This window comes from Leucoraja erinacea, chromosome 8 (assembly GCF_028641065.1).
Source record: "Leucoraja erinacea ecotype New England chromosome 8, Leri_hhj_1, whole genome shotgun sequence".
Classification (NCBI taxonomy): Eukaryota; Metazoa; Chordata; class Chondrichthyes; order Rajiformes; family Rajidae; genus Leucoraja; species Leucoraja erinaceus.
In genome coordinates this window covers 64,783,301-64,795,896 of record NC_073384.1, presented here as the reverse complement: position 1 = coordinate 64,795,896, position 12,596 = coordinate 64,783,301, and positions in this window count along the sequence as shown.

Genomic DNA, 12,596 nt, shown 5'->3' with positions numbered 1-12,596 from the left:
CACGAAGACCCAGTTCCATGAGCTTAGTTCATAAGGTTCATTTATTGTCACATACACCAATTGGTGTAGTGAAATTCAAGTTGCCATTGCAGCACATTAATAAGAATACAACATAACATTATAAAGAAATTTAACATAAAACATAAAAACATCCCCCCACAATGGTTCCCACTGTGAGGGAAGGCACAAAGTCCAGTCCACATCCCCTTGTCCACCCATAGTCGGGCCTATTGAGGCCTCCGCAGTCGCCGCTACGGGGCCCGATGTTTCAGGCCCTTCTCGCCAGGCGATGGTGCTCCGACATCGGGAGAACCCTCTCAGCGGCTTGGGATGCCTGGAACGGCCGCATCCTTACCGGAGACCGCGGCTTCCGAAGCCGACAGGCCGCGCTGGACAGAGCTCCACCACTGGCGATCCCGGCGAGAGATCCCAGGCTCACGATGTTAAAGTGAGCGCCGCCGCCCGCGACTGGCCGCTCCATAGTCCCGCAGCTCCGCGATGTTCATCGCCCGCTCCGTGATAGTGCTCTAGCGCTGTGCCGCTGGCGAAGCAGTGGTTCTGGCCGGTCCCGTCAGAAAACGCCACTCCAGACCCCGATGGTAGGCCGTGAGGACGGGTCGAAGTTGCTGCTCGGAGGAAAGCTGCCCCCGACCAGGTAGTGATTGAGAAATACAACGTTTCCCCCTTCCCCCCCCCCCCCCCACATAAAAAGAATGGACCTCCAAACACAACACTTTTTAACGTACTAAAAATTTAAAAAAGGAGTGAAAGGATGGACAGCTGCCGGCAGGGCAGCCATACCCAACTGGGCGGTGCCCCCTTCATATTTGGAGGGGAAGATGATGTTGAATGACGAGCTGTAGTCCATGATAAACAGCCAGACGTACGTGTTCTTATTGTCCAAGCGGTCCAGTGGTGAGCCAACTAGATCGCATCCTCCATTGATCTATGGTGGCGATAGTCAGATTTCTGCCAAGGTAGGAGTTGATATGTGCCAGAACTAAACTCTCAAAGCACTTCCTCACCATGGACATTAGTGCCACTGGGCAGCAGTCACCTTACTCTTCTTGCGCTAGGGGTTTATTAATGCCTTTTTAAAGCAGGTGGGAACCTCAGACCCCAGTAATGAGGGGTTGAAGATGTCTGCATATATGCAAGCCAGTTAGTCTGTGCAGGTTTTGAGAATGTGACTGTGTACACCATCAGGTCCTGACATTTCCAAGGGTTTACCCTGCTGAAGGATCTTCTGACATTGGCCTCAGTGACTAAGATTACAATACCATCAGGGGCCATGATCATGATCTCCCTACAAATTATGCGTAGAACACATTAAGCTCATCCAGGAGGGATGCCTCGCTGTTGCTTAAGCTGTCACTTGGTTTCACCTTGTAGGAAGTGATGGCATGCAAGCACTGCCAAAGCTGCTAAACGTTCATCTCATCCTCCAATTGAAGGTAAAAGTTTCATTTAGCCTTTTGATGGCCTGAGAGGTCATATCTCGACTTCTTGTATGTATCTGTTTCACCAGACTTGAATGTTCGAGATCTGATCCTCAGAAGATTGTGGACCTCCTGGTTGACACAAGGGTTCTGGTTGGAAACCTCAGATGGCTTTGGCAGGAACACATTCCTCCACATATTTCCTTATGAATACAATGGGAGAGGGTAGAACGTGGAATGAAGGTGCAACAAATAGGGAGCCCTAACCATGGTGTAAAGTGTGATAATTGAGGCATAGATGGTGAAGCACCAGCACTAATGTAAATGAAAGTTGTTTAATTGATTAAATGGGTGCATTTCTCTTTTGTTAAAGGGAAGGCAGGCCATTTCACCCACATAGTATAAATACAGTGCAACTTTAAGAACTGATTTGTAACACTTGGTATGACTTTTGATACATAGTTGAGTTACTGCCTGCAATAATGGATGATGTGTTTATAGTTCAGCCCTTTTCTATGTGTCTGTGCTTGCAACAACACAAAAGAGACGCTCAGGTATGACAGAAATTAAGCCCTCTAACGCCAATAACTTGTAACCAATGATGATGTTTACCATCAATGGTCGCCAGAATGTGCTTTAAAACCTCCTGAATAGAAATCTCACTCTCAGAATTTGTGCAATTTCCCAATATCTCACTACATAAATGTAATGTCAGATGTGTGGATGTTGACTCCGAAACAGCAATCCCAATAACGTCTTATCCCTGATGCCTGAATGAACAAGAAACACAATTGCAGCAATTTTAACTCTATTTGTATGACGTTTCCATTTTGTCAACTTTTAACAATGACTTTTGCAGAGCAAGTTATTCTACGTCCTTCATTTCATTTTATAGAAATTAATTCAGTCCATTAAAACTATAACGCACAACTGCACTACTCAGAGTGAGCTCCAGCAACCAGCCATTCAGAGATCAAAGCTTTTCTTGGCATCCATTCAATTATTTCAAGAATTTACCAGTTCCTGCCAAAGTAAATCATTTGCAAAACATGATGCATTGGAATCCTGTTTTCAACATGTGGATATTTGATGAAAATCAAAGCAATGAAGCATTTTATTACAAAGAACTTGAGCTGCATACAACTTATAACTCTGTTCGAAACCCTTAAATTCATGAGACTAATGCCTTGTTATTCATGAGACTAATTCAACAAGAATATTTGCTGATGAAACAAGGCTTGGGCAGATGTGAATACATGTTAGCAGTATGCCATTGCAGGATAGTGCATAGAGAAAAGGTGTACGTGCTGAAAATACATTCATAGACTGCAGTACAGAAAGTGATATAGGTTCAAACATGCAGAGTGCCAAGGTTCATTGTGTGAGAAGAGCTGACAGCCACTCTCATGCTATTGGCCTCATGTTGCTGTTTGGTGTATTGATTAATAAGTGTATGGGGAGGAAATAAATAGAACTTATACCCCCACAAAAAGGAGAAAATAAAAAAAAACTGGCGCTGTTTATGAGTTTTGCCTTTTTGTTTCGACATCGTTAGTTCTTTCTTGTGTAACAAGCTACGTTAGACAGAAGGCATTATTCAGATGGTAATATTACTACTGGTGCAAATGAATCATGATAAGCTTCTTAATGCTTCTAAGTCTGGAAGCTACAGCATTATGAAAACTCAAAAATATGAACAATATTTCATCTACATTCAGTAAAGCTTAGATACCATCCTAAATATATAGTTAATAGAAAATACAGATTCAAATTCATGGGCTCACCTCAATCCACTTAAAACAAAGTTTCAAATATCAATTGTGAAATTAGCAGATCATTTCATCAAAGACCCAGGGCAAAACATTATAGCTAAGTCAAAGAGTGACGCAGCATGGATGCCAGCCCTTTGGCCGCTTGGATCCACAATGATGATCCATTTTAACATCCTTCATTAATCCACTTTTATTCTCCCTCCGTTCTCATCAACTTTCTCCTGATTTTAACACTCACCTGCACACTGGGACAATTTACTGTGGGCAATTATCATACCAGCTCATGCTTCTTAGGGATTTGGGATGAAATGGGAACACCCAGAGGAAACTGACATGGTCACAGGGAAAACCTGCAATCTCCACACAGACAGTACCCAAGATCAGGTTTGAAAATGGATCTCTGGCAGTGTGAGGCAGCAGTTCTACTAGCTGCACTACTGTACCACATATGCAAGCTTTACAAATCTGACCAATTTTATAGGATAACGTAATTAAACATAACAAAAACTATGACGCCACTTATTGTCTTCCTGCCCTAATTTTCCCCCATATGATTTGTGATTAAAACATCCCTTCCTAACAAAATAAAGTCTTATACTACAAGTTGCTATTTTGTTAGCTTATTTCTGTACCAGAGACTTTTCCATTGTGCATATCAGAGATGCTGCCTAAGAGAGGCGAATACCGCACATGTATTAACTTCTCGGATCTGCAGAATCTCACTAACATTATTAACAATAACCAGTGTTGAATATTAGCATTTTCCTTCCTACAGACAAACGATAACCCAACATTAGTGATATGCACTTGGTCACCCAGGCTGTTAATCCTTGAAGGAAAAGCATCTTAACCAATGACCATTCTGGGCTGTGTCCTTTTTTTAGGTCTATCATCTGATATTTATAAATATGCTTTTTTATTTTAAGCATTTGAAGGTAATTAGGAATGAAACATTAGTAATTTTATTATTACACAGATCTATAAGTGCCAGCAACAATTCAGAATGCACTGCCTGGCAGCTGCCATTGTTGAGGAAACTAAAGTAGGCATCTTAGGATAGAAGTGCTCTTCTTTTCCATTTGAAAGAACTCCATTGGAAGTGAATGTTTTGGTATTGATCCGATTCAAAATTGACATGGGGTCACAAATTAAATTCATCAGAAGACAAAATCTAGGAAGTAGCGATTGCAAGACTGTATGGCAACATGGTTAGCATCTAATCCTCTACAAAGCATGGGAAAATAAGCCAATTTCATATGACCAACAGATTATTGCAAGAAGAGAGATACAAGAGTAGAAAGGCGACTCAAAGTGCTAAAAGCAACCATCCCAGTGTAGAAAATGGAAAGAGTTCTTAGTTTGAATTAACATTTGAAGATTATCACACACGATCATGGCCCAGGATGTAGTCTGCAAAAGCTAAGAAAACAGCAGCAAGACAACTTCGAATGCCTTCAAAGGGCAATAAATACAACGGCTCCCTGGTTGTAGTGATATATATATTTTTTAAATGGGTCACGTCTGAGACATTCCTGATGCCATCCAAAACCTCAGCATCAAGCAGAAGAGTCAGTTGTAATTGTGGTGCTAAGAGGTAACTAGAACCCAAACAAGACAGTGAAATACCGATGAAAGCACTTGGTCACAAGCCTGAAATGAAGAAGCTGACAGGACATGCTCCCCTTTGTTTCATTAGGAGTGTGAGCAACCTCAACACTCTGAAAGATTGTTGAAAAAACAGATAATAGGAAAAACATAGAGTACAGTACCTTGTGAACGACTATTGCGAGATTAATAGACAAGGATGAGGCACTACCTTCAGTCTGAGGTATAGAAACGGTTAGAATACCTGCAGTAATGAGCCTGGCCAAATCAGAAATACTTTCACCTTAGCACCTTAATGATAAATTAAATTGGTAATTTGTTTAAAGAGAACAAATAAACTCGGTTTAGAGTATATTAAATGTTTTATTTTCATCAGCTGACCAAAAGATTGTGTTTTTACAATTGACAAGATCCTAATAACAAACACAATGGAGACCAAATCTAAAACATTGGGATTGGCCAAATGGGCTCTGGAACTCTTTTGGTCGAATTAAATGGTCAAATGATTGATGCTAATGGATACTTGGAGTTTCATGTTGACATATTCTGTCAGCCTTGTTCTCATGATGTATCACGGTTCTCGACCCGAAACGTCACCCATTCCTTCTCTCCAGAGATGCTGCCTGTCCCACTGAGTTACTCGAGCATTTTGTGTCTATCTACACTTTTTCATCGGTCCAGTTTCACCAAGAGTTCATAAATTTCTTGTGTCAAAATTGAAAACATCTGCTTGGTGCAGTTGGAAGTACTTCATCTTGAGGATGGAATTGTTTGATCATAAATTGGCACAGAAAGTGGAAATATTTTCTATTCTTTTATGTTGGTTTATTGTAATGCTCAGAGCTTAAAATCCACCTTAGCTCCAAACCAATACAAAAAAAACTTCTATTCTAGTAATATCAAATTTTCCAAGGCATCATAATTATAGAATCAAATGAAATAGTTAAACTGTCCTTAGCTACGAAAGCTGAAATATTATGCAGACTTATCTATATTACTTAGGGGGGGGAAAAAAAAGTTAAATTATGCTTTTTTTTGCCTCCGGTCAGCTGGCAATTCCAATTGATTCCAGATGGTGGAGGTAAAGAACCAGTTCATCACATTGTCGATATCAGCAGGGACACCCTCAGTAATGTACTTTCCACTCCAAACCTATCAATCACACAAATTTTATTCATCTGCAAACCTTTAGAATTAAGTAACTATATATTATTTCCCCAAACATAATAAATGCTTAATTAGCAACAAATTAGAAGCTAATTATAAACAGAATAGACAATTCAGCCCCTTATATTACAAGAACTATGGGATGATTTACCATCCTATCATCTTAAAAGGAGTGGCAAGTGAAAACTAAATGGCTAGTGGCTAGGAGATGAATTAATTTCCTAAACTTTTGTAGTTTCAAGGAGGTGCTTGTAGACTGGAAAATAGCAAACATATTAGTGAATCCACACAAAGATCCCACCTGCTTCAAAGGGGCAGAAAAGCTGGAGTAACTCAGCGTGTGCAGCAGCATCTATGGAGCGAAGGAAATAGGCAACGTTTCGGGCCGAAACCCTTCTTCAGAGGGTCTGAAGAAGGGTTTCGGCCCGAAACGTTGCCTATTTCCTTCGCTCCATAGATGCTGCTGCACCCGCTGAGTTTCTCCAGCTTTTCTGTGTAACCTTCGATTCTCCAGCATCTGCAGTTCCCTCTTTAACACTGCTTCAAAGGGGCATCTGTTGTGATGGTGCCGAAGAGGAACGTGGTGGCCAACCAATGACTACCGTCCAGTAGCACTTCCATCCATCATCATGACGTTCTTCGAGAGGTCAGTAGGGTGTGATCAACTCCTGCCTCAGAAATAACCTGGATACACTTCATCTTGCCCATTGTCACAACAGGTGTTATCTTCATGGTTTTTCACCCTGATCTGGAGCATCTGAAAAACAGGAACACATACGACATTCATCAAGTACAGCTTAGTATTCAACACTATCATCCCTTCAAAACTCATCATTGAGCTCCATTGAGAGCCTCTGTGCCTCTCTTTGCAGATGAATCCTGGACTTGATCAGCAACAATCCTCAATCAGTGTGGGGATTACATATCTTCCTCACTAACTATAGAAACATAGAAAATAGGTGCAGGAGTAGGCCAGCCGGCCCACCAAACCAGCACTACCATTCAATATGATCATGGCTGATCATCCAAAATCAGTACCCCGTTCCTGTCTTCTCCCCATATCCCGTGATTCCGTTAGCCCTTAGAGCTAGGTCTAACTCTCTCTTGAAAACATCCAGTGTATTGATCTCCACTGCCTTCTGTGGCAGGGAATTCCACAAATTCACAACTCTCTGGGTGAAAATGTTTATCCTCATCTCAGTCCTAAATGGCCTCCCCTTATTCTAAAACTCCGACCCTTGGTTCTGGACTTGCCCAACATCAGGAACACTTTTCCTGCATCTAGCCTGTCCAATCTCTTATGAATCTTATATGTTTCTATAAAATCCCCTCCCATCCTTCTAAATTCTAGTGAATATAATCCCAGTCGATCCATTCTTTCATTATATGTCAGTCCCGCCATCCTGGGAATTAACCCCGTGAACCTACACTGCCCTCCCTCAATAGCCGAATGTCCTTCCTCAAATTAGGAGACCAAAACTGCACACAATACTCCAGGTGTGTAGTCTCACCAGGGTCCTGTACAACTACAGTAGGACCCCCTTGCTCCTAAACTCAAATCCTCTCGCTATGAAGGCCAACATGCCATTATCTTTCTTCACCGTCTGCTGTACCTGCATGCTTACTTTCAATGACTGATGTACAAGGACTTCCAGGTCTTGTTACACCTCCCTTTTCCTAATCTGACACCATTCAGATAATAATCTGTCTTCTTGTTCTTGCCACCAAAATGGATACCCTCATATTTATCCACATTATACTGCATCTGCCATGTATCTGCCCACTCACCCAACCTATCCAAGTCACCCTGCAGCCTCATAGCATCCTCCTCACAGCTCACACTGTCACCCAGCTTTGTGTAATCCGCAAACTTGGCGATGTTACATTTAATTATTTCATCTAAATCGTTAATATATATTGTAAATAACCGGGGTCCCAACACTGGGCCTTGCGGCACCCCACTAGTCACTGCCTGCCATTCTGAAAAGGACCCGCTAATTCTTACCGTTTGCTTCTTGTCTGCCAACCAGTTCCCTATCCATGTCAATACCCTACCCCCCAATACCATGTGTTCTAATTTGCTCACTAACCTCTTGTGTGGGACCATCAACAGAGGTACATCTCAAAGCTGCATGGTTAGCCCAGTGCTCTACTGTCTTTACACCCATGATTGTGTGGCTAAGCACTGCTCCAATACCATTTGTAATATCCTTTGGCGCACCAAAGAATAGAATCCTAGCCTTCCCAATTGCTCCATATTTCTCAGGCCCTCCATTCCTGCCAGCATCCTCATAAATCTTCACTGCACTCCTTCCAGCTTAATAATATTCTTCTTCTACAAGGGTGACCCAAACTGAACACAATACTCCAAGTGTGGCAGATAGCGCAGAGAAAACAGGCACCCTGCAGAGGGACTCAGACAGGTTGGGAGAATGGACAGAGAAATGGCAGATGGTATATAGTGTAGCAAAGTGTTGAGTTATGCATTTTGGTAGTAGGAATAAAGGCATAGACTATTTTCAATTGATATTTTTAAGGCAGAGTTAGATAGATATTTGGTTAGTACAGGTGTCAGAGGTTATGGGGAGAAGGCAGAAGAATGGAGCTTGGAAAGGTGAGATAGATGGCAGAGTAGACTTGATGGGCTGAATGGCCTAATTCTACTCCTATCACATGACTTTATGGTCCTTCTGCTTTACCACACTCCACAAGGCCCTACAATTCACTGTGAAGGTCCTGTCCTGGTTTAATGTCCCAAAATATAAATTCCACACTTACCTGCGTTAAACTCCATTCCTTAATTTGTTTACCCAGCTGATCAAGAGCCTACTGTTATGTTTGGAAACCAGCTTCATTATCTCCAATTCCACCCACTTCAGTGTCACCTGCAACCTTACTAATCATGCCTAGTACATTCTCATCCACATTATTACTATCAACCAAAAACTGAAATGCGTCAGGCACTAATCCCTGGGGCACACCACTCATCACAATCCTCGTCCAAAAAACACCCTTCACCTCCCTCCCTCACTCACTTCCTTTCATGAAGCCAAGTCTGTATCCAGTTGGCTACCTCTCCCCAGTCTTGATCTAATTGACATGTTTAAAGGTAATTAAAGGAGTTGTTCGTAAATCAAGGGAACTTAGTAAAAGACTCTAACAAACTTAAACAGATCCTTTAAATGCTTTAAGAGATGTCAATTGACGTAATCTGTGGAGATCGCTTCAACCTGCTCTCAGAGTTTAACTGAATTAGCCTTTCATTCCCAAGTTATTTTCTTGCCACTGCCCAATGAAATGTTTTTCCAGCTTCTCAGGTGACACAAGATGATAGTATTAACAACTTTAAATAACTTAATTTAAGACACAAGGTTGACTTTATCCAATGAGTTTCCAGGTGGCTTTCTACATGCAATTAGTGGATCCTGGTGACCAGGAATTACAATGGGGAAAATGGCAAGCTTGCAGTAAGTGGGGCTGCTTATTTCCACATCTATATGTATGTATGTATAGATGGAAACACACAGACCCACTTAACTCAAGCTTGCTACTTTCCCCATTGTGATTCCTGGTAATTATATATGTATATAATATTACATTTCTATTGTTATAATTTAATTTATAATAGCATACAAATATTATATATAAAAAATAAAGGTAGACACAAAATGCTGGAGGAACTCAGCGGGATAGGCAGCATCTCTGGAGAGAAGGAATGGGTGTCGAGATCCTGCTTCAGCCCGAAACGTCACCCATCCCTTCTCTCCAGAGAGGCTGCCTGTCCCGCTGGTTAAGTACATAAGCCTGTAACTTGAGCATGCCTGGCTGGTGAAGAGGGTGGAGCCCTAACATCAGATACATAATCAAAATAACAGTATTTCCCCTTTCAGTAAACCTGCCCTGTGTTTTCACTAATATTTATCTGTGCACTTAGTGCCCAGAAACTGATCAGTTTTATCTTCATTTCCTGCTGTTACAATAGTGTGCCCCCCATTATTGCTGTGCTCCTTGTTACGTTATCATGTTCAAGCTGGTTGTCAAGATTGCAAAACAATCAAAATATCTTGGAAGACCTCAGCATTTGGACATTTTTAAAGTCCATTCAACAACTACAAAATTGTCCTATGCCCTCATGAAGAACCTTGAGACATTTACCTCCACGTAAGGTTCATCCCTCAGGATGTTTTTGCCATTGATAAACACCCAGATTGAGTAAAATGGAAATTGGGACAGTTGACAGTAAGTATTCAGGTCACGTGATCAAATATAGAACTTTCACACGATGAACCATGATCTATTTGCAGGATTATTGTCACTTCTCAAAGAGAAAAACAAATTAAAGATGAAAATGAAATAAAGACTTGCTTTATTATACGGCCTATATGGACAGGTAGAAGCGGCAGAGAACCACTCATGGGCCTGTCCCACTTGGGCGATTTTTCACTGTTGGCGACTGTCAATTCGCCGTCAGTCGCCTGAAAAACCGGGAACTGGAACGGCGACTGTTATAGTGGAACACACACACAAACACATCGCAAAGGCGGGGGACAGGGCAAGCGGGGGAGCGCTATCTAAAATTCACACGGTGCAAAGCCAAGGTGATACAGACACAAACCGTGATGAACAGGAAGGTTGGCGCTGTAATTAAGACGGCTAGCACAGTATACGGTAAGTCCTTTAAAAGAGGGGAGATGGGGGGGAGAAGGAGTGGAGACAACTTTTAAGAAGCCAGACAACTTTTACTAAGCCAGAGATACACAGCTGTGAAGTTCGGCGGACATTTAGCATTACCGATCAGTTATCCTTGGTTCTGAAAACTCCTGCTTATGTTTTTTTTCCCCAATTAACCAATGAAAATGACCAGTCAACAAAGGCGATTAACAAAAACCAGCTACAACTACCTTGGCTACCCATAACTACATGGCGACCCCACTACAACTGCACCTACAACTTCAGGATTATTGATTTTCTCCATGTTTAAAAATTTGCGGCGACCATACTGAGGCCACGACTAGTTTCCAGAATGTGGGAACTCCTCGCGACCATGAAGGAGACTCACCAGAGACCATCAGCGAACATGTGGCGACCATGTGGCGAGCGCAGAGTCTCCTGCACTCGCCTAAAAAGTTGCCTAAGTGGGACAGGCCCATAATGCAGAGGGATCCAAAACTGCTACTGTGGTGCTGGTCTATGCAGAAGGAACCTAAGACTCAATCTAATCGGATAAATCTATAAAATAATCTGCTTAAACATTATAGAATAAATGGCTTTTTTCGTACTGTTGCATTCTTAAAGATGCTTTTGTTACTGAAAGATCTGTGGTGTATCAGCTCATTTTCAACTTTATGTCTAATTTAAATTGGTTGAAGGTTTTTTATTTTCTCTTTCAGTCTCTGATATTTTTTGATGGTTCCAAAGTTTGCACAAAAGTCTGGGAAGCAGGTAATTGCAATAAGATTAATAATATATTTGGAAATAAGAAAGGCAGAAAAATGTTAAATTGTATGATATAGACTATATTTTCTTTGTGCAAAATTACAAATACAATGACAAAATGTATTTATGATTATTCTAACCTCCTTACATACATACATAAGCTATGCTATGAAGTCAGGGACAGAAGCCATTCCTGGTGAGCTAAAGTTTCAATATGGATATCTCACAATAAATGTATACAAGACATACTACTAAGGTGATTAAATAAATGCACTATGTCTACAGCCAAATGTGCTATCCCTCTGCATTCGGCACAAATTGTAGCTGTTTAACACATCATCCCCCTTTCTTGAACTCCTTTTTATCTCAATGATATTGTGCTCATTGTGTACAATCATAGCCGGCACCACCACAGGGCAGTTTACATGCTCCTGTGGGATCCTAATCTAAGACAAAGCAATATACAGATGTAAAAGATGGGCCTGGAGACACGAGGCACTGCAGATGCTGGAATTTGGAGAAAAAAAAACATTGCTGGAGAAACTCAGCAGGTCTGGCAGTGACTGTGGTGGTAGATGGAGCCAGATAGGACAGGGGATAAGTGTGGGAGGAAACTGGAGCACTTAATTCTCAAGTCATGTCAGAAAACCCACACATGTCATGGGGAGAACATACAAACTCTGTACAGACAGCACCCGTGGTCAGGATGGTACCTGGGTCTCTGGCGTTGTAAAGCAGCAGCTCCACTGTTGCACAATGGTTGGTTAATACGTTTGCAGACGACACCAGGATTGCTGAGGTTGTAGACTGTGCGGAAGGCTGTCAAAGTATTCAGTGGGCTATATATCAGCTATAGAAATGGGCAGAGAAATGGCAATGGCAACACAATAGATAGTTTGTAAAAATAACAAAATATGGTATGCTTGCATTCATTGGTTGAGGCAATGAGTACAAAGGTCAGTGGTGTTATGTGCAGCTCTATTGGACTTTGGTTAGCCCGCATTTGGAGGATTATGGTGCATTTGGAAGATTATGCAATTATGGTCACCGCAATGCAGGCAGGATGTGAATGCTTTGGAAAGGGTGCAGAGGAGGTTTTCAAGAATGATGCCTGGATTAGGTGGTTTTAGTTACAGGGAGAGGCTGGATAAACTTGGATTATTTTCTCTGGGATCCC